The 22,393-nt window shown below is 39.5% G+C and overlaps 6 non-coding genes across 6 annotated transcripts; all 6 read left to right on the forward strand.

Moving 5' to 3' along the window:
* The first annotated feature begins 16,162 nt into the window (after positions 1–16,162).
* Positions 16,163–16,326, forward strand: LOC135022899 (U1 spliceosomal RNA). Its single transcript, XR_010219917.1, has one exon. It is a non-coding gene; the product is annotated as a U1 spliceosomal RNA (small nuclear RNA).
* Positions 16,327–16,478: 152 nt separating this feature from the next.
* On the forward strand, positions 16,479–16,641 carry LOC135022893 (U1 spliceosomal RNA). The gene has a single exon (XR_010219911.1). It is a non-coding gene; the product is annotated as a U1 spliceosomal RNA (small nuclear RNA).
* Positions 16,642–17,315: 674 nt separating this feature from the next.
* LOC135022961 (U1 spliceosomal RNA) lies at positions 17,316–17,479 on the forward strand. Its single transcript, XR_010219971.1, has one exon. It is a non-coding gene; the product is annotated as a U1 spliceosomal RNA (small nuclear RNA).
* Positions 17,480–17,631: 152 nt separating this feature from the next.
* On the forward strand, positions 17,632–17,794 carry LOC135022894 (U1 spliceosomal RNA). The gene has a single exon (XR_010219912.1). It is a non-coding gene; the product is annotated as a U1 spliceosomal RNA (small nuclear RNA).
* A 674-nt stretch (positions 17,795–18,468) lies between these two features.
* On the forward strand, positions 18,469–18,632 carry LOC135022988 (U1 spliceosomal RNA). The gene has a single exon (XR_010219997.1). It is a non-coding gene; the product is annotated as a U1 spliceosomal RNA (small nuclear RNA).
* Positions 18,633–18,782: 150 nt separating this feature from the next.
* LOC135022837 (U1 spliceosomal RNA) lies at positions 18,783–18,946 on the forward strand. Its single transcript, XR_010219857.1, has one exon. It is a non-coding gene; the product is annotated as a U1 spliceosomal RNA (small nuclear RNA).
* The last annotated feature ends 3,447 nt before the right edge of the window (positions 18,947–22,393 follow it).

A 22,393-nucleotide genomic window follows, 5' to 3' on the forward strand; every position in this document is an offset into this window, starting at 1 on the left:
GAATCAAATCTAACTCTGATTACATCAGAGAAGGCCAGGTACCCTACACCATAAGAGGGGGTTTGCAATTTTGACTTGTCTACTTAAATATCACCAAAATCTGATCACAAGGTCAATTACGTCCCTGGGTGGGATTGAACCACCAACCTTTTGATTAATAGCTGAACACACTAACCGATTGCGCCACAGAGACACTTTGCAAAAAGTATATACTGACAAAGACTAATAAGCATTCATCTAGAACGTTTCCTAGAAAAACTTTAAAAAGTCAATAATCTGGAGAGTGTTTGTAAGATGTTTCTTCCAGCAACCAATGAAGAAACACATTGGTACTTTCGCATGATGAGTGAGTGCTTCAGGATCTCTTGCACTTACATGTGCAGCAGAGTACTGCAATGGAAGCATGCTGGGCCCATAACCCAGAGGTAGGCAGATTGAAACTATCCTTTGCTATATGCATTTTTTTTTGTTCATTAAAGTAATCCAAAACTGGGATTGATATTTTAGCTTTTATTTTTACTTAAAGTACAATAACTTTTACCATTTTAATTTGTTTTAATAGTATATTGACAGTATTGTTTTCTTTCAAAAATCCACTTAATTTTCTTTACCCTATTATTAAAATGGTAATTGACAAAAACAAACTACATTGTCACCAGAAGAGCAATACAAAATGTACAAGTGATATATTAAAATCATCTTTCCAGCTTGAATTTCAATGATGCATTGGGGCAACGATTTTGTGAGAAACATCTTCACCCTTAAATAAAGATTTTCTTAATTCCTTACCTGTGTGCTAATTAGATATCACCTTGTTTTCACATTAAACAGACTTCCACATGAGAAAGCAGCAAGGATGCAGTGGCGTTAATGTTTCCTGGTGTCAACCTGTATTATTTCAGTAGATATTGAAATGAGGATGCATCTTGCTGCCTTTCCAATGAAGCAAGTTTAATTTAGTAATAGGTGAAAAACCATCCCTACAAATATGTTAATCAGATACTTGGCTTTGTGGACACTTTTCAGAGAACAAATTAGTTAGCATAAAAATAAAGCCAGAAAATGAAGAGCTGTTTAATCACTCAATTGGATTTTTCTGCCAGCATTTTTCTTTTTCTCTGCAACCCACTGCTAAATTGTGCTTCCTAGCTGTTTTTATAAAATCACTGAATCAAATCTAACTCTGATTACATCAGAGAAGGCCAGGTACCCTACACCATAACAGGGGGTTTGAAATTTTGACTTGTCTACTTAAATATCACCAAAATCTGATCACAAGGTCAATTACGTCCCTGGGTGGGATTGAACCACCAACCTTTTGATTAATAGCTGAACACACTAACCGATTGCGCCACAGAGACACTTTGCAAAAAGTACATACTGACAAAGACTAATAAGCATTCATCTAGAACGTTTCCTAGAAAAACTTTAAAAAGTCAATAATCTGGAGAGTTTTTGTAAGATGTTTCTTCCAGCAACCAATGAAGAAACACATTGGTACTTTCGCATGATGAGTGAGTGCTTCAGGATCTCTTGCACTTACATGTGCAGCAGAGTACTGCACTGGAAGCATGCTGGGCCCATAACCCAGAGGTAGGCAGATTGAAACTATCCTTTGCTATATGCATTTTTTTTTGTTCATTAAAGTAATCCAAAACTGGGATTGATATTTTAGCTTTTATTTTTACTTAAAGTACAATAACTTTTACCATTTTAATTTTTTTTAATAGTATATTGACAGTATTGTTTTCTTTCAAAAATCCAATTAATTTTCTTTACCCGATTATTAAAATGGTAATTGACAAAAACAAACTACATTGTCACCAGAAGAGCAATACAAAATGTACAAGTGATATATTAAAATCATCTTTCCAGCTTGAATTTCAATGATGCATTGGGGCAACGATTTTGTGAGAAACATCTTCACCCTTAAATAAAGATTTTCTTAATTCCTTACCTGTGTGCTAATTAGATATCACCTTGTTTTCACATTAAACAGACTTCCACATGAGAAAACAGCAAAGATGCAGTGGCGTTAATGTTTCCTGGTGTCAACCTGTATTATTTCCGTAGATATTGAAATGAGGATGCATCTTGCTGCCTTTCCAATGAAGCAAGTTTAATTTAGTAATAGGTGAAAAACCATCCCTACAAAGATGTTAATCAGATACTTGGCTTTGTGGACACTTTTCAGAGAACAAATTTGTTATCATAAAAATAAAGCCAGTAAATGAAGAGCTGTTTAATCACTCAATTGGATTTTTCTGCCAGCATTTTTCTTTTTCTCTGCAACCCACTGCTAAATTGTGCTTCCTAGCTGATTTTTTATAAAATCACTTAATCAAATCTAACTCTGATTACATCAGAGAAGGCCAGGTACCCTACACCATAAGAGGGGGTTTGCAATTTTGACTTGTCTACTTAAATATCACCAAAATCTGATCACAAGGTCAATTACGTCCCTGGGTGGGATTGAACCACCAACCTTTTGACTAATAGCTGAACACACTAACCGATTGCGCCACAGAGACACTTTGCAAAAAGTCCATACTGACAAAGACTAATAAGCATTCATCTAGAACGTTTCCTAGAAAAACTTTAAAAAGTCAATAATCTGGAGAGTTTTTGTAAGATGTTTCTTCCAGCAACCAATGAAGAAACACATTGGTACTTTCGCATGATGAGTGAGTGCTTCAGGATCTCTTGCACTTACATGTGCAGCAGAGTACTGCAATGGAAGCATGCTGGGCCCATAACCCAGAGGTAGGCAGATTGAAACTATCCTTTGCTATATGCATTTTTTTTTTGTTCATTAAAGTAATCCAAAACTGGGATTGATATTTTAGCTTTTATTTTTACTTAAAGTACAATAACTTTTACCATTTTAATTTGTTTTAATAGTATATTGACAGTATTGTTTTCTTTCAAAAATCCACTTAATTTTCTTTACCCTATTATTAAAATGGTAATTGACAAAAACAAACTACATTGTCACCAGAAGAGCAATACAAAATGTACAAGTGATATATTAAAATCATCTTTCCAGCTTGAATTTCAATGATGCATTGGGGCAACGATTTTGTGAGAAACATCTTCACCCTTAAATAAAGATTTTCTTAATTCCTTACCTGTGTGCTAATTAGATATCACCTTGTTTTCACATTAAACAGACTTCCACATGAGAAAGCAGCAAGGATGCAGTGGCGTTAATGTTTCCTGGTGTCAACCTGTATTATTTCAGTAGATATTGAAATGAGGATGCATCTTGCTGCCTTTCCAATGAAGCAAGTTTAATTTAGTAATAGGTGAAAAACCATCCCTACAAAGATGTTAATCAGATACTTGGCTTTGTGGACACTTTTCAGAGAACAAATTTGTTAGCATAAAAATAAAGCCAGAAAATGAAGAGCTGTTTAATCAGTCAATTGGATTTTTTTGCCAGCATATTTCTTTTTCTCTGCAACCCACTGCTAAATTGTGCTTCCTAGCTGTTTTTATAAAATCACTGAATCAAATCTAACTCTGATTACATCAGAGAAGGCCAGGTACCCTACACCATAACAGGGGTTTTCGAAATTTTGACTTGTCTACTTAAATATCACCAAAATCTGATCACAAGGTCAATTACGTCCCTGGGTGGGATTGAACCACCAACCTTTTGATTAATAGCTGAACACACTAACCGATTGCGCCACAGAGACACTTTGCAAAAAGTACATACTGACAAAGACTAATAAGCATTCATCTAGAACGTTTCCTAGAAAAACTTTAAAAAGTCAATAATCTGGAGAGTTTTTGTAAGATGTTTCTTCCAGCAACCAATGAAGAAACACATTGGTACTTTCGCATGATGAGTGAGTGCTTCAGGATCTCTTGCACTTACATGTGCAGCAGAGTACTGCACTGGAAGCATGCTGGGCCCATAACCCAGAGGTAGGCAGATTGAAACTATCCTTTGCTATATGCATTTTTTTTTGTTCATTAAAGTAATCCAAAACTGGGATTGATATTTTAGCTTTTATTTTTACTTAAAGTACAATAACTTTTACCATTTTAATTTTTTTTAATAGTATATTGACAGTATTGTTTTCTTTCAAAAATCCAATTAATTTTCTTTACCCGATTATTAAAATGGTAATTGACAAAAACAAACTACATTGTCACCAGAAGAGCAATACAAAATGTACAAGTGATATATTAAAATCATCTTTCCAGCTTGAATTTCAATGATGCATTGGGGCAACGATTTTGTGAGAAACATCTTCACCCTTAAATAAAGATTTTCTTAATTCCTTACCTGTGTGCTAATTAGATATCACCTTGTTTTCACATTAAACAGACTTCCACATGAGAAAGCAGCAAGGATGCAGTGGCGTTAATGTTTCCTGGTGTCAACCTGTATTATTTCAGTAGATATTGAAATGAGGATGCATCTTGCTGCCTTTCCAATGAAGCAAGTTTAATTTAGTAATAGGTGAAAAACCATCACTACAAATATGTTAATCAGATACTTGGCTTTGTGGACACTTTTCAGAGAACAAATTAGTTAGCATAAAAATAAAGCCAGAAAATGAAGAGCTGTTTAATCACTCAATTGGATTTTTCTGCCAGCATATTTCTTTTTCTCTGCAACCCACTGCTAAATTGTGCTTCCTAGCTGTTTTTATAAAATCACTGAATCAAATCTAACTCTGATTACATCAGAGAAGGCCAGGTACCCTACACCATAAGAGGGGGTTTGCAATTTTGACTTGTCTACTTAAATATCACCAAAATCTGATCACAAGGTCAATTACGTCCCTGGGTGGGATTGAACCACCAACCTTTTGATTAATAGCTGAACACACTAACCGATTGCGCCACAGAGACACTTTGCAAAAAGTATATACTGACAAAGACTAATAAGCATTCATCTAGAACGTTTCCTAGAAAAACTTTAAAAAGTCAATAATCTGGAGAGTGTTTGTAAGATGTTTCTTCCAGCAACCAATGAAGAAACACATTGGTACTTTCGCATGATGAGTGAGTGCTTCAGGATCTCTTGCACTTACATGTGCAGCAGAGTACTGCAATGGAAGCATGCTGGGCCCATAACCCAGAGGTAGGCAGATTGAAACTATCCTTTGCTATATGCATTTTTTTTTGTTCATTAAAGTAATCCAAAACTGGGATTGATATTTTAGCTTTTATTTTTACTTAAAGTACAATAACTTTTACCATTTTAATTTGTTTTAATAGTATATTGACAGTATTGTTTTCTTTCAAAAATCCACTTAATTTTCTTTACCCTATTATTAAAATGGTAATTGACAAAAACAAACTACATTGTCACCAGAAGAGCAATACAAAATGTACAAGTGATATATTAAAATCATCTTTCCAGCTTGAATTTCAATGATGCATTGGGGCAACGATTTTGTGAGAAACATCTTCACCCTTAAATAAAGATTTTCTTAATTCCTTACCTGTGTGCTAATTAGATATCACCTTGTTTTCACATTAAACAGACTTCCACATGAGAAAGCAGCAAGGATGCAGTGGCGTTAATGTTTCCTGGTGTCAACCTGTATTATTTCAGTAGATATTGAAATGAGGATGCATCTTGCTGCCTTTCCAATGAAGCAAGTTTAATTTAGTAATAGGTGAAAAACCATCCCTACAAATATGTTAATCAGATACTTGGCTTTGTGGACACTTTTCAGAGAACAAATTAGTTAGCATAAAAATAAAGCCAGAAAATGAAGAGCTGTTTAATCACTCAATTGGATTTTTCTGCCAGCATTTTTCTTTTTCTCTGCAACCCACTGCTAAATTGTGCTTCCTAGCTGTTTTTATAAAATCACTGAATCAAATCTAACTCTGATTACATCAGAGAAGGCCAGGTACCCTACACCATAACAGGGGGTTTGAAATTTTGACTTGTCTACTTAAATATCACCAAAATCTGATCACAAGGTCAATTACGTCCCTGGGTGGGATTGAACCACCAACCTTTTGATTAATAGCTGAACACACTAACCGATTGCGCCACAGAGACACTTTGCAAAAAGTACATACTGACAAAGACTAATAAGCATTCATCTAGAACGTTTCCTAGAAAAACTTTAAAAAGTCAATAATCTGGAGAGTTTTTGTAAGATGTTTCTTCCAGCAACCAATGAAGAAACACATTGGTACTTTCGCATGATGAGTGAGTGCTTCAGGATCTCTTGCACTTACATGTGCAGCAGAGTACTGCACTGGAAGCATGCTGGGCCCATAACCCAGAGGTAGGCAGATTGAAACTATCCTTTGCTATATGCATTTTTTTTTGTTCATTAAAGTAATCCAAAACTGGGATTGATATTTTAGCTTTTATTTTTACTTAAAGTACAATAACTTTTACCATTTTAATTTTTTTTAATAGTATATTGACAGTATTGTTTTCTTTCAAAAATCCAATTAATTTTCTTTACCCGATTATTAAAATGGTAATTGACAAAAACAAACTACATTGTCACCAGAAGAGCAATACAAAATGTACAAGTGATATATTAAAATCATCTTTCCAGCTTGAATTTCAATGATGCATTGGGGCAACGATTTTGTGAGAAACATCTTCACCCTTAAATAAAGATTTTCTTAATTCCTTACCTGTGTGCTAATTAGATATCACCTTGTTTTCACATTAAACAGACTTCCACATGAGAAAACAGCAAAGATGCAGTGGCGTTAATGTTTCCTGGTGTCAACCTGTATTATTTCCGTAGATATTGAAATGAGGATGCATCTTGCTGCCTTTCCAATGAAGCAAGTTTAATTTAGTAATAGGTGAAAAACCATCCCTACAAAGATGTTAATCAGATACTTGGCTTTGTGGACACTTTTCAGAGAACAAATTTGTTATCATAAAAATAAAGCCAGTAAATGAAGAGCTGTTTAATCACTCAATTGGATTTTTCTGCCAGCATTTTTCTTTTTCTCTGCAACCCACTGCTAAATTGTGCTTCCTAGCTGATTTTTTATAAAATCACTTAATCAAATCTAACTCTGATTACATCAGAGAAGGCCAGGTACCCTACACCATAAGAGGGGGTTTGCAATTTTGACTTGTCTACTTAAATATCACCAAAATCTGATCACAAGGTCAATTACGTCCCTGGGTGGGATTGAACCACCAACCTTTTGACTAATAGCTGAACACACTAACCGATTGCGCCACAGAGACACTTTGCAAAAAGTCCATACTGACAAAGACTAATAAGCATTCATCTAGAACGTTTCCTAGAAAAACTTTAAAAAGTCAATAATCTGGAGAGTTTTTGTAAGATGTTTCTTCCAGCAACCAATGAAGAAACACATTGGTACTTTCGCATGATGAGTGAGTGCTTCAGGATCTCTTGCACTTACATGTGCAGCAGAGTACTGCAATGGAAGCATGCTGGGCCCATAACCCAGAGGTAGGCAGATTGAAACTATCCTTTGCTATATGCATTTTTTTTTTGTTCATTAAAGTAATCCAAAACTGGGATTGATATTTTAGCTTTTATTTTTACTTAAAGTACAATAACTTTTACCATTTTAATTTGTTTTAATAGTATATTGACAGTATTGTTTTCTTTCAAAAATCCACTTAATTTTCTTTACCCTATTATTAAAATGGTAATTGACAAAAACAAACTACATTGTCACCAGAAGAGCAATACAAAATGTACAAGTGATATATTAAAATCATCTTTCCAGCTTGAATTTCAATGATGCATTGGGGCAACGATTTTGTGAGAAACATCTTCACCCTTAAATAAAGATTTTCTTAATTCCTTACCTGTGTGCTAATTAGATATCACCTTGTTTTCACATTAAACAGACTTCCACATGAGAAAGCAGCAAGGATGCAGTGGCGTTAATGTTTCCTGGTGTCAACCTGTATTATTTCAGTAGATATTGAAATGAGGATGCATCTTGCTGCCTTTCCAATGAAGCAAGTTTAATTTAGTAATAGGTGAAAAACCATCCCTACAAATATGTTAATCAGATACTTGGCTTTGTGGACACTTTTCAGAGAACAAATTAGTTAGCATAAAAATAAAGCCAGAAAATGAAGAGCTGTTTAATCACTCAATTGGATTTTTCTGCCAGCATATTTCTTTTTCTCTGCAACCCACTGCTAAATTGTGCTTCCTAGCTGTTTTTATAAAATCACTGAATCAAATCTAACTCTGATTACATCAGAGAAGGCCAGGTACCCTACACCATAACAGGGGGTTTGAAATTTTGACTTGTCTACTTAAAGATCACCAAAATCTGATAACAAGGTCAATTAAGTCCCTGGGTAGGATTGAACCACCAACCTTTTGGTTAATAGCCTTACACACTAACTGATTGCGCCACAGCGACACTTTGCAAAAGTACATACTTACAAAGGCTAATAAGCATTCATCTAGAACGATTCCTAGAAACATTTTAAAAAGTCAATAATGTGGAGAGTTTTTGTAAGATGTTTCTTCCATCAACCAATGAAGAAACACATTGGTACTTTCCCATGACGAGTGAGTGCTTCAGGATCTCTTGCACTTACATGTGCAGCAGAGTACTGTAATGGAAGCATGCTGGGTCCATAACCCAGAGGTAGGCAGATTGAAACTATCCTCTGCTATATGCATTTTGTTTTGTTAATTAAATTAATCCAAAACTGGGATTGATATTTTTGCTCTTTTATTTTTACTTAAAGTACAATAACTTTTACCATTTTAATTTGTTTTAGTGCAAAAGGCATATCAGCAGTCAGCACTAACTGGTGACATGCCATTTGTACAAGTAAGCCATGTGTGACTAATATATAAACATACTTTATTAAATAACACCTCAAACTATCATACCCTGGATTCAAACCTATAACCTGTTGAATTCTAATCAAACACCCTACCCATGGAGCTACTTGATCCTGCATCTTTTCTAACCTCCAAAAACAGATTCAGTTGCATTTTCCAGCGTGTTTTGTTTGCGCCTTTGCAAATGTCTTACATCGACAAACTTATTTAGTACTATTTTGCAAATAGGGTTACATTGTCGCAACATTGTGTTCCCTAATTGCTTGATTTTTTAAATGCAACAATTGATAAAGACACCTGATAATTGCTCTGTGGAGTCTTATTTTGTGTTTTGTGTTTAGTCTTTAGATCTGAATTTGAATGTACTTGTGAACTAACTTAATTTCCTACTTCTAAATTTATTCCTAAATTCACTACTTACATGAATCCTGTAGTTGGGCATTTTGGGACTTCGATTGTGGGCATTGTTTTGTGTCCAGACCAGCAGCAGGTGGTGTGCATTTGCTGGAAAGGCATCGAAGACCTCCGATATGCTGCATCTCCTGATGTGTGTCTCCCTCAAGTGGCTGTCAGCAAATGCCTGCTAGACACCCCATTCCAAGCTGATTGTGACATCATGGAACATGCATCATAGAACAGGCATGCTAAAACATGGGTCTTCAACCTGCGACCCTCCAGCTGCTGTGGAACTACACATCCCAGCATGCCCTGCCTCAGTTTTAGCATACCTTAATAGCAAAACTGTGGCAGGGCATGCTGGGATGTGTAGTTTCACAGCAGCTGGAGGGCCACAGGATGAAGACCCATGTGCTAGAGCCAAGCCGCAGGTACATTGAATGCTAGCAAGCTGAATATTTAAATCCTTTTTGTTCCACAGCATTCCAATGCGGAAGATTCCATGGAACCAGAGATCCTTCCATTGAGAAGGACATGCTGCCTGGATGACTACACTGTGCAAATTAAATCACGGAGCCAGTTGGCTTGTGGGTGGCTCTGGTGACTGGGTGGTTGGGTGGGTGGTGTGTCGGAAGTGGAGCGCATGCAAATGATTGTGTATCATCCAGCTAGTGAGAGAGAAAACTCATGCAGGAGTGTGCCTGCTTGTCAGTGGGTTATGCACCTTGCCAGACGTTAAATCTACATAGAGCAGCTGGAGGGGACAAGAGCAGGTTTGCAAAATATAGATAGAAGAGCATATATGCTGGCGCATTCTCCATGATTGTGTCAGCTTATGTTTTGGTGCACTGCACTTTCCTCCACTAAGTTTTAGCCATTTTTGTTAAGCTCAAGTGTAGTTGCTTCTCGGCCTTTTGGCTGTGATCTTGTATCGTGGTTGAAGGGTCTGCTGGAGGGAGGGATTGTTTTCTTCATTGGCGAAAGACCAAAGATATTCCAGGATGGAAGGCTTGGGAACACTATCTGTTTTTCAGTTGTGGAAGAGCACAGAGGTCGGATTGGACTACATTCTATAGTAAAGGATATCTTTCTATTTATTGACCCTCCCCTTATATGTGTCTGTGTTACAATAAAGCTTCGGTTTTGTGAATCCCTCACCCTCTTACACTCCACACCCATAGCCTTATTAACTGTTGTATTATTGTATAGTTTAAATGTATAGTGCAGTTCATGATTTATAGTGTAGGCTGGCCTGTGCTGTAGTTCTGGAACTGTACTATACCGTCAGCATTTGTATTGTGTTTTGGCTGTGCTGCAACACTGTACTTATGTGTGTAATGTTTATGTATGTTTTTTAATGTCAATAAAAACTGCTTTTTCAAGCCAATATCTGAAAACAATCAATGTTTATCTTTGATGGCAATAAAAGTGGTATGATATTTGATGCTTTTGAAAGGCAATATCTGATATGTCCCCTATCTGGGAACCATATATTAAATGGCTTTTCAGAAAAGGGAGATGGGAGAAGAGCTTTCAGTACTTGTAGGACCGATGCACATAAAGAAGCAAAAAAACATACATAAACATTACACACATAAGTACCGCGTTGCGGCAATGCCAAAACACAATAGAAATGCTGACGGTATAGTACAGTTCAAGAACTACAGCACAGGCCAGCCTACACTATAAATCATGAACTGCACTATACATTTAAACTGTACAATAATACAACAGTTAATAAGGCTATGGGTGTGGAGTGTAAGAGGGTGAGGGAATCACAAGCCCGAAGCTTTATTGAAAGACTGACACATATAAGGGGAGGATTAATAAATAGAAAGACATCCTTTACTATAGAATGTAGTCCAATCCGGTCTTTCAACTCTTCCACAATTGAAAAACGGATAGTGTTCCCAAGCCTTCCATCCTGGAATATCTTTGGTCTTTCGCCAATGAAGAAAGCAATCCCTCCCTCCAGCAGACCCTTCAACCACAATACAAGATCACAGCCAAAAGGCCGAGAAGCAACTACACTTGAGCTTAACAAAAATGGCTAAAACTTAGTGGAGGAAAGTGCAGTGCACCAAAACATAAGCTGACACAATCATGGAGAATGCGCCAGCATATATGCTCTTCTATCTATATTTTGCAAACCTGCTCTTGTCCCCTCCAGCTGCTCTATGTAGATTTAACGTCTGGCAAGGTGCATAACCCACTGACAAGCAGGCACACTCCTGCATGAGTTTTCACTCTCACTAGCTGGATGATACACAATCATTTGCATGTGCTCCACCTCCGACACACCACCCACCCAACCACCCAGTCACCAGAGCCACCCACAAACCAACTGGCTCCGTGATTTAATTTGCACAGTGTAGTCATCCAGGCAGCATGTCCTTCTCAATGGAAGGATCTCTGGTTCCATGGAATCTTCCGCATTGGAATGCTGCGGAACAAAAAGGATTTAAATATTCAGCTTGCTAGCATTCAATGTACCTGCGGCTTGGCTCTAGCACATGGGTCTTCATCCTGTGGCCCTCCAGCTGCTGTGAAACTACACATCCCAGCATGCCCTGCCACAGTTTTGCTATAAGGTATGCTAAAACTGAGGCAGGGCATGCTGGGATGTGTAGTTCCACAGCAGCTGGAGGGTCGCAGGTTGAAGACCCATGTTTTAGCATGCCTGTTCTATGATGCATGTTCCGTGATGTCACAATCAGCTTGGAATGGGGTGTCTAGCAGGCATTTGCTGACAGCCACTTGAGGGAGACACACATCAGGAGATGCAGCATATCGGAGGTCTTCGATGCCTTTCCAGCAAATGCACACCACCTGCTGCTGGTCTGGACACAAAACAATGCCCACAATCGAAGTCCCAAAATGCCCAACTACAGGATTCATGTAAGTAGTGAATTTAGGAATGAATTTAGAAGTAGGAAATTAAGTTAGTTCACAAGTACATTCAAATTCAGATCTAAAGTCTAGTTAGTCCACACGTCCTGGCAGTCGCCAGCATTTAAAAATGCCTTGATTAGAGGTACGGAATTAAATGTAGATAAGAAGTAGACACAAAATAAGACTCCGCAGAGCAGTTATCAGGTGTTTTTATCAATTGTTGCATTTAAAAAATCAAGCAATTAGGGAACACAATGTTGCAACAATGTAACCCTATTTGCAAAATAGTACTAAATAAGTTTGTCGATGTAAGACATTTGCAAAGGCGCATCCAAAACACGCTGGAAAATGCAACTGAATCTGTTTTTGGAGGCTAGAATAGGAAATGTGCATCGGTCCTACAAGTACTGAAAGCTCTTCTCCCATCTCCCTTTTCTGAAAAGCCATTTAATATATGGTTCCCAGATAGGGGACATATCAGATATTGCCTTTCAAAAGCAGCAAATATCATACCACTTCTATTGCCATCAAAGATAAACATTGATTGTTTTCAGATATTGGATTGAAAAAGCAGTCTTTATTGACATAAAGAAGCAAAAAAACATACATAAACATTACACACATAAGTACTGTGTTGCAGCACAGCCAAAACACAATACAAATGCTGTCGGTATAGTACAGTTCAAGAACTACAGCACAGGTCAGCCTACACTATAAATCATGAACTGCACTATACATTTAAACAATACAATAGTTAATAAGGCTATGGGTGTGGAGTGTAAGAGGGTGACGGAATCACAAGCCCAAAGCTTTATTGAAAGACAGACACATATAAAGGGAGGATTAATAAATACAAAGATACCCTTTACTATAGAATGTAGTCCAATCCGGTCTTTCAACTCTTCCACAACTGAAAAACGGATAGTGTTCCCAAGCCTTCCATCCTGGAATATCTTCAGTCTCTCGCCAATGAAGAAAACAATCCCTCCAGCAGACTCTTCAACCACAATACAATATCACAGCCAAAAGAGCGAGAAGCAACTACACTTGCGTTTAAACAAAATGGCTAAAACTTAGTGGAGGAAAGTGCAGTGCACCAAAACATAAGCTGACACAATCATGGAGAATGCGCCAGCATATATGCTCTTCTGTCTATATTTTCCAAACCTGCTCTTGTCCCCTCCAGTTGCTCCATGTAGATTTGACGTCTGGCAAGGTGCATAACTCACTGACAAGCAGGCACACTCCTACATGAGTTTTCTCTCTCACTAGCTGGATGATACACATTCATTTGCATGTGCTCCACCTCCGACACACCGCCCACCCAACCACCCAGTCACCAGAGCCACCCACAAGCCAACTGGCTCCGTGATTTAATTTGCACAGTGCAGTCATCCAGGCAGCATGTCCTTCTCAATGGAATAATCTCTGGTTCCATGGAATCTTCCGCATTGGAATGCTGCGGAACAAAAAGGATTTAAACATTCAGCTTGCTAGCATTCAATGTACCTGCGGTTTGGTTCTAGCACATGGGTCTTCATCCTGTGGCCCTCCAGCTGCTGTGAAACTACACATCCCAGCATGCCCTGCCACAGTTTTGCTTTTAAGGTATGCTAAAACTGAGGCAGGGCATGCTGGGATATGTAGTTCCACAGCAGCTGGAGGGTCGCAGGTTGAAGACCCATGTTCTAGCATGCCTGTTCTATGATGCATGTTCCGTGATGTCACAATCAGCTTGGAATGGGGTGTCTAGCATGCATTTGCTGACAGCCACTTGAGGCAGACACACATCAGGGGATGCAGCATATCGGAGGTCTTCGATGCCTTTCCAGCAAATGCACACCACCAGCTGCTGGTCTGGACACAAAACAATGCCCACAATTGAAGGCTCAAAATGCCCAACTACAGGATTAATGTAAGTAGTGAATTTAGGAATGAATTTAGAAGTAGGAAATTAAGTTAGTTCACAAGTACATTCAAATTCAGATCTAAAGACTAGGTAGGCCTCACGTCCTGGCAGCACCCAGCATTTAAAAATGCCTTGATTATAGGTAGGGAATTAAATGTAGATAAGAAGTAGACACAAAAGAAGACTCCACAGAGCAATTATCAGGTGTCTTTATCAATTTTTGCATTTAAAAAATCAAGCAATTAGGGAACACAATGTTGCGACAATGTAACCCTATTTGCAAAATAGTACTAAATAAGTTTGTCGATGTAAGACATTTGCAAAGGCGCAAACAAAACACGCTGGAAAATGCAACTGAATCTGTTTTTGGAGGTTAGAATAGATGCAGGATCAAGTAGCTCAATGGGTAGGGTGTTTGATTAGAATTTAACAGGTTTTAGGTTTGAATCCTGGGTATGATAGTTTGAGGTGTTATTTAATAAAGTATGTTTATATATTAGTCACACATGGCTTACTTGTACAAATGGCATGTCACCAGTTAGTGCTGACTGCTGATATGCCATTTACACAAACATGCCATGTGTGACTGTATATGCATTTAAGGAGGGCACCCCTGCAATACCACAAACCATTGAGTGTCAAGTATACTAGATATATCTTCATATCTCATGTGCTTTCTCTGAGACCAATCTTGTTATGCCCCTTCCCCACAAGGCATGCGCCTTTTGTCCATATTGCAAAAATGGGGGGGAGGGCATATAATTCTCTGTCACAGGGCACCAAAAAGTCTAGTTATGGCTCTGGTATGCATTATGTAATCTGGCAGACCATCTCTCCAACACTGGCTGGTTGGAATAGAAATCCGGTTATCTATGTGAGCAAATGACCATCAACGATTTACTCTCAAACACTAAAAAATGGACAAAAATGGTCCCCTAAACAAATTGGTTAAATTTTGGGTTTAACCAATTTGTGTAATGACCATTTTTGACCACTTTTCTAGTGTTTGGGAGCAAATGGTTAATTGACATTTGCTCCTATACATTACCAGATTTTCATTCCAACCATCCAGACTGGATAGATAGCCTGACAGATAATTGTGTAGTGTACGCCCAGGATAACTGTTAGTCATGCTTTATTTTATGGCGGCACATAAATGGGTGGACAGATCCAGGGCAAGCACTGCCCACTCATGCATAGTTGTCAACTGATGTGAAGTTCCAGGGGGCAATCTCAGTTATAAAGGGAAGTATCTGGAAATTGTCCCTAGTTAAAAAAAAAAAAAAAAATTTGATCAACTCCATTTATTTAGTATGATATCCCAGGTGATAGGATGCCGGCAGTCAGAACAACATACTTTATTAAATAACACATCTCAAACTACCATACCCAGGATTCAAACCTATAACCTGTTGAATTCTAATCAAACACCCTACCTATTGAGCTATTTGATCCTGCATAAAAATTGTGAACATTATATGAAGCTATTGGTACTTTGCAAAAAAAAAGAATCAGCATTACAACGCAGCAGATCCATGCAGTTTGCAGCCACACACTACATGTATCTGCTCAGCCACAATGCTGATTATTTCTTCACAAAGTACAAGGTGAGCTCCAAACAGAATTCTCTAGCTTAGAATTATACCTTTCTTTGCCAAACCTAGAAGTCGGGCCCCCCACCCTGGGATCCCCCAGAGGGAGGCCTGCACCGTCATGCGGCAGGCTTGTCCGTTTTGGAAGCAGGCTGATGGGCAGCCCAGGATTGCTTCAGTCTGGGCTTGGCAGGTCTGGAAACATGAGCTTGCTTTGGGTATGCCTGACCTTGGGTACGCTTTACCTGGAGGATGAAAGGGCCAAGAAAAGTACTTTTAGCCTTCTGCGTGGTAGGAGTCATACTAGGTAGGCAAGCTGTTTTAGCAGTAGCCAGATCAGCTACAATCTTATTGAGGTCTTCTCCAAAAGGAGATTCAACTGAGGCAGCACAAGGGAACTCTCATCTGGGGACAACAACTGCAGGGAGAACACATATTTTCAGATGAACATGGTAGGGCAGAAGGCTGCCTAATACTGAAGCACCCCCAAACAACAAATCAAATGCAACTTACTTGACAGAGATGTGCCTGAGCAACGGCCCTCCCCAGCCCTATCCCAAATCATACTTATTTTGCATAGGAGATACCATGGTCATGAAGATTGTTCTCCCAGGGTTAGGTTCATTCATTGCATTCTGGGTATGCTGACCCCTGTGATTTCCCCAAATGTGGGAAACTCGACTGCATTATTTGTGGTAGTGGGGGACTGTATTTGTGCTTTCCTCTGGTCAGCTCTGGTAAAATTCAGATTTCTTTGTCTCAGATCTTCCTCTAGCCTTGTTCTTCTTTCGAGAGTTCCCTTGTGCTGCCTCAGTTGGATCTCCTTCACTTGACAGGGGGGTGCCCGAGCAGCGACCCTCCCCAGCTCTAGCCCAACTCCTACTTACCTGCCAGGTGAGATACTATGATCATGAAGTTGCTTCTCCCAGGGCAAGGCTCACCCATTGCACTCTGGGTGTGCTGCCCCTGCGATTTCCCCAAATGTGGGAAACTTGACTGCATAATTTGAGTTTTCCCTGGTCGGCTCTCATGTAATTCAGATCTCTTTGTCTCAGGTCTCTCTCCAGCCTAGTTTGCTGTCTGGTTCCACTTCTTTTTTCTTGAGCCCCTCCCTTCTATACCCTTGTGCACTATCCTGACTTCTCCTCCCGTCTGCTTACTTTGTGCCTCCCAATGCACAATGCAAACTACGGGTAGTGCTGCAGGGCCCACACCCTTTTACTTGCTTTACAGAGCAGCTCTGGAGCTGTTACAGTGCCCAGCTGCTGCAAGAAATCAGCTTGAATGCTTCAGGGGCTGGGGAATGGCCAACATGAGCCCCACACCGAAGGAGGGTGGGGGTGCTTAATGCGAACTAGGGGTCATCCAAGCACCACAAAAGGCCTCCATGCCCTGCACGCTCCTTTTCTCTTTTCATATGCAGACAAGGGTTGAAGCCAACTTTGACCCACTGCTTGGATGACATCACCATATTCAAATCCATCTGCTGCAGGCCATCCCCCAGGAATGCTTGCACTAGTTGTTGCATTTGGTTTGTTGTTTGGGGGTGCTTCAGTATTAGGCAGCCTTCTGCCACCCCATGTTCATCTGAAAATATGTGTTCTCCCTGCAGTTGTTGTCCCCAGATGAGAGTTCCCTTGTGCTGCCTCAGTTGAATCTCCTTTACTTGACAGAGATGTGCCTGAGCAGCGGCCCTCCCCAGCCCTATCCCAAATCATACTTATTTTGCATAGGAGATACTATTGTCATGAAGATTGTTTTCCCAGGGTGAGGTTCATTCATTGCATTCTGGGTATGCTGACCCCTGTGATTTCCCCAAATGTGGGAAACTCGACTGCATTATTTGTGGTAGTGGGGGACTGTATTTGTGCTTTCCTCTGGTCAGCTCTGGTAAAATTCAGATTTCTTTGTCTCAGATCTTCCTCTAGCCTTGTTCTTCTTTCGAGAGTTCCCTTGTGCTGCCTCAGTTGGATCTCCTTCACTTGACAGGGGGGTGCCCGAGCAGCGACCCTCCCCAGCTCTAGCCCAACTCCTACTTACCTGCCAGGTGAGATACTATGATCATGAAGTTGCTTCTCCCAGGGCAAGGCTCACCCATTGCACTCTGGGTGTGCTGCCCCTGCGATTTCCCCAAATGTGGGAAACTTGACTGCATAATTTGAGTTTTCCCTGGTCGGCTCTCATGTAATTCAGATCTCTTTGTCTCAGGTCTCTCTCCAGCCTAGTTTGCTGTCTGGTTCCACTTCTTTTTTCTTGAGCCCCTCCCTTCTATACCCTTGTGCACTATCCTGACTTCTCCTCCCGTCTGCTTACTTTGTGCCTCCCAATGCACAATGCAAACTACGGGTAGTGCTGCAGGGCCCACACCCTTTTACTTGCTTTACAGAGCAGCTCTGGAGCTGTTACAGTGCCCAGCTGCTGCAAGAAATCAGCTTGAATGCTTCAGGGGCTGGGGAATGGCCAACATGAGCCCCACACCGAAGGAGGGTGGGGGTGCTTAATGCGAACTAGGGGTCATCCAAGCACCACAAAAGGCCTCCATGCCCTGCACGCTCCTTTTCTCTTTTCATATGCAGACAAGGGTTGAAGCCAACTTTGACCCACTGCTTGGATGACATCACCATATTCAAATCCATCTGCTGCAGGCCATCCCCCAGGAATGCTTGCACTAGTTGTTGCATTTGGTTTGTTGTTTGGGGGTGCTTCAGTATTAGGCAGCCTTCTGCCACCCCATGTTCATCTGAAAATATGTGTTCTCCCTGCAGTTGTTGTCCCCAGATGAGAGTTCCCTTGTGCTGCCTCAGTTGAATCTCCTTTACTTGACAGAGATGTGCCTGAGCAGCGGCCCTCCCCAGCCCTATCCCAAATCATACTTATTTTGCATAGGAGATACTATTGTCATGAAGATTGTTTTCCCAGGGTGAGGTTCATTCATTGCATTCTGTGTATGCTGACCCCTGTGATTTCCCCAAATGTGGGAAACTCGACTGCATTATTTGTGGTAGTGGTGGACTGTGTTTGTGCTTTCCTCTGGTCAGCTCTGGTAAAGTCAGATTTCTTTGTCTCAGATCTTCCTCTAGCCTTGTTCTTCTTTTGAGAGTTCCCTTGTGCTGCCTCAGTTGGATCTCCTTCACTTGAAAGGTAGTGCCCGAGCAGCGACCCTCCCCAGCTCTAGCCCAACTCCTACTAACCTGCCAGGTGAGATACTATGATCATGAAGGTGCTTCTCCCAGGGCAAGGCTCACCCATTGCACTCTGGGTGTGCTGCCCCTTGCGATTTCCCCAAATGTGGGAAACTTGACTGCATAATTTGTGTTTCCCCTGGACGGCTCTCGTATAATTCAGATCTCTTTGTCTCAGGTCTCTCTCCAGCCTAGTATGCTGTCTGTTTCCACTTCTCTTTTCTTGAGCCCCTCCCTTCTATAACCTTGTGCACTATCCTGACTTCTCCTCCCGTCTGCTTACTTTGTGCCTTCCAATGCACAATGCAAACTACAGGTAGTGCTGCAGGGCCCACACCCTTTTACTTGCCTTACAGAGCAGCTCTGGAGCTGTTACAGTACCCAGCTGCTGCAAGAAATCAGCTTGAATGCTTCAGGGGCTGGGGCATGGCCAACATGAGCCCCACACCGAAGGAGGGTGGGGGTGTTTAATGCGAACTAGGGGTCATCCAAGCGTCGCAAAAGGCCGCCATGCCCTGCATATCCCTTTTCTCTTTTCATAAGCAGACGAGGGTTGAAGCAAACTTTGACCCACTGCTTGGATGACATCACTTGCTGCCTTTCCAATGAAGCAAGTTTAATTTAGTAATAGGTGAAAAACCATCCCTACAAAGGTGTTAATCAGATACTTGGCTTTGTGGACACTTTTCAGAGAACAAATTAGTTAGCATAAAAATAAAGCCAGAAAATGAAGAGCTGTTTAATCACTCAATTGGATTTTTCTGCAAGCGTATTTCTTTTTCTCTGCAACCCACTGCTAAGTTGTGCTTCCTAGCTGTTCTTTTATAAAATCACTTAATCAAATCTAACTCTGATTACATCAGAGAAGGCCAGGTACCCTACACCATAAGAGGGGGTTTGAAATTTTGACTTGTCTACTTAAAGATCACCAAAATCTGATGACAAGGTCAATAACATCCCTGGGTGGGATTGAACCACCAACCCTTTGGTTAATAACCAAACACACTAACCGATTGCACCACCGAGACACTTTGCAAAAGTACATACTGACAAAGGTTAATAAGCATTCATCTAGAACGTTTCCTAGAAAACTTTAAAAAGTCAATAATCTGGAGAGTTTTTGTAAAATGTTTCTTCCATCAACCAATGAAGAAACGCATTGGTACTTTCCCATGATGAGTGAGTGCTTCAGGATCTCTTGCACTTACATGTGCAGCAGAGTACTGCAATGGAAGCATGCTGGGCCCCTTAACCCAGAGGTAGGCAGATTGAAACTATCCTCTGCTATATGCATTTTTTTTTTTGTTAATTAAAGTAATCCAAAACTGGGATTGATATTTTTGCTCTTTTATTTTTACTTAAAGTACAATAACTTTTACCATTTTAATTTGTTTTAATAGTATATTGACAGTATTGTTTTCTTTCAAAAATCCACTTAATTTTCTTTACCCTATTATTAAAATGGTAATTGACAAAAACAAACTACATTGTCTCCAGAAGAGCAATACAAAATGTACAAGTGATATATTAAAATCATCTTTCCAGCTTGAATTTCAATGATGCATTGGGGCAACGATTTTGTGAGAAACATCTTCACCCTTAAATAAAGATTTTCTTAATTCCTTACCTGTGTGCTAATTAGATATCACCTTGTTTTCACATTAAACAGACTTCCACATGAGAAAGCAGCAAGGATGCAGTGGCGTTAATGTTTCCTGGTGTCAACCTGTATTATTTCAGTAGATATTGAAATGAGGATGCATCTTGCTGCCTTTCCAATGAAGCAAGTTTAATTTAGTAATAGGTGAAAAACCATCCCTACAAAGATGTTAATCAGATACTTGGCTTTGTGGACACTTTTCAGAGAACAAATTTGTTAGCATAAAAATAAAGCCAGAAAATGAAGAGCTGTTTAATCACTCAATTTGATTTTTTTGCCAGCATATTTCTTTTTCTCTGCAAACCACTGCTAAATTGTGCTTCCTAGCTGTTTTTATAAAATCACTGAATCAAATCTAACTCTGATTACATCAGAGAAGGCCAGGTACCCTACACCATAACAGGGGTTTTTGAAATTTTGACTTGTCTACTTAAAGATCACCAAAATCTGATAACAAGGTCAATTACATCCCTGGGTGGGATTGAACCACCAACCTTTTGGTTAATAGCTGTACACACTAACTGATTGCGCCACAGCGACACTTTGCAAAAGTACATACTGACAAAGGCTAATAAGCATTCATCTAGAACGTTTCCTAGAAAAACTTTAAATAGTCAATAATCTGGAGAGTTTTTGTAAGATGTTTCTTCCATCAACCAATGAAGAAACACATTGGTACTTTCCCATGATGAGTGAGTGCTTCAGGATCTCTTGCAATTACATGTGCAGCAGAGTACTGTAATGGAAGCATGCTGGGTCCATAGCCCAGAGGTAGGCAGATTGAAACTATCCTCTGCTATATGCGTTTTTTTTTTGTTAATTAAAGTAATCCAAAACTGGGATTGATATTTTTGCTCTTTTATTTTTACTTAAAGTACAATAACTTTTACCATTTTCATTTGTTTTAATAGTATATTGACAGTATTGTTTTCTTTCAAAAATCCACTTAATTTTCTTTACCCGATTATTAAAATGGTAATTGACAAAAACAAACTACATTGTCACCAGAAGAGCAATACAAAATGTACAAGTGATATATTAAAATCATCTTTCCAGCTTGAATTTCAATGATGCATTGGGGCAACGATTTTGTGAGAAACATCTTCACCCTTAAATAAAGATTTTCTTAATTCCTTACCTGTGTGCTAATTAGATATCACCTTGTTTTCACATTAAACAGACTTCCACATGAGAAAGCACAAAGGATGCAGTGGCGTTAATGTTTCCTGGTGTCAACCTGTATTATTTCAGTAGATATTGAAATGAGGATGCATCTTGCTGCCTTTCCAATGAAGCAAGTTTAATTTAGTAATAGGTTAAAAACCATCCCTACAAATGTGTTAATCAGAAACTTGGCTTTGTGGACACTTTTCAGAGAACAAATTTGTTAGCATAAAAATAAAGCCAGAAAATGAAAAGCTGTTTAATCACTCAATTGGATTTTTTTGCCAGCATATTTCTTTTTCTCTGCAACCCACTGCTAAATTGTGCTTCCTAGCTGTTTTTATAAAATCACTGAATCAAATCTAACTCTGATTACATCAGAGAAGGCCAGGTACCCTACACCATAAGAGGGGGTTTGAAATTTTCACTTGTCTACATAAAGATCACCAAAATCTGATAACAAGGTCAATTACGTCCCTGGGTGGGATTGAACCACCAACCTTTTGGTTAATAGCCTTACACAGTAACTGATTGCGCCACAGCAACACTTTGTAAAAGTCCATACTGACAAAGGCTAATAAGCATTCATCTAGAACGATTCCTAGAAACATTTTAAAAAGTCAATAATGTGGAGAGTTTTTGTAAGATGTTTCTTCCATCAACCAATGAAGAAACACATTGGTACTTTCCCATGATGAGTGAGTGCTTCAGGATCTCTTGCACTTACATGTGCAGCAGAGTACTGTAATGGAAGCATGCTGGGTCCATAACCCAGAGGTAGGCAGATT

Source organism: Pseudophryne corroboree, unplaced genomic scaffold, assembly GCF_028390025.1.
Source record: "Pseudophryne corroboree isolate aPseCor3 unplaced genomic scaffold, aPseCor3.hap2 scaffold_394, whole genome shotgun sequence".
In the NCBI taxonomy this organism is placed as follows: Eukaryota; Metazoa; Chordata; class Amphibia; order Anura; family Myobatrachidae; genus Pseudophryne; species Pseudophryne corroboree.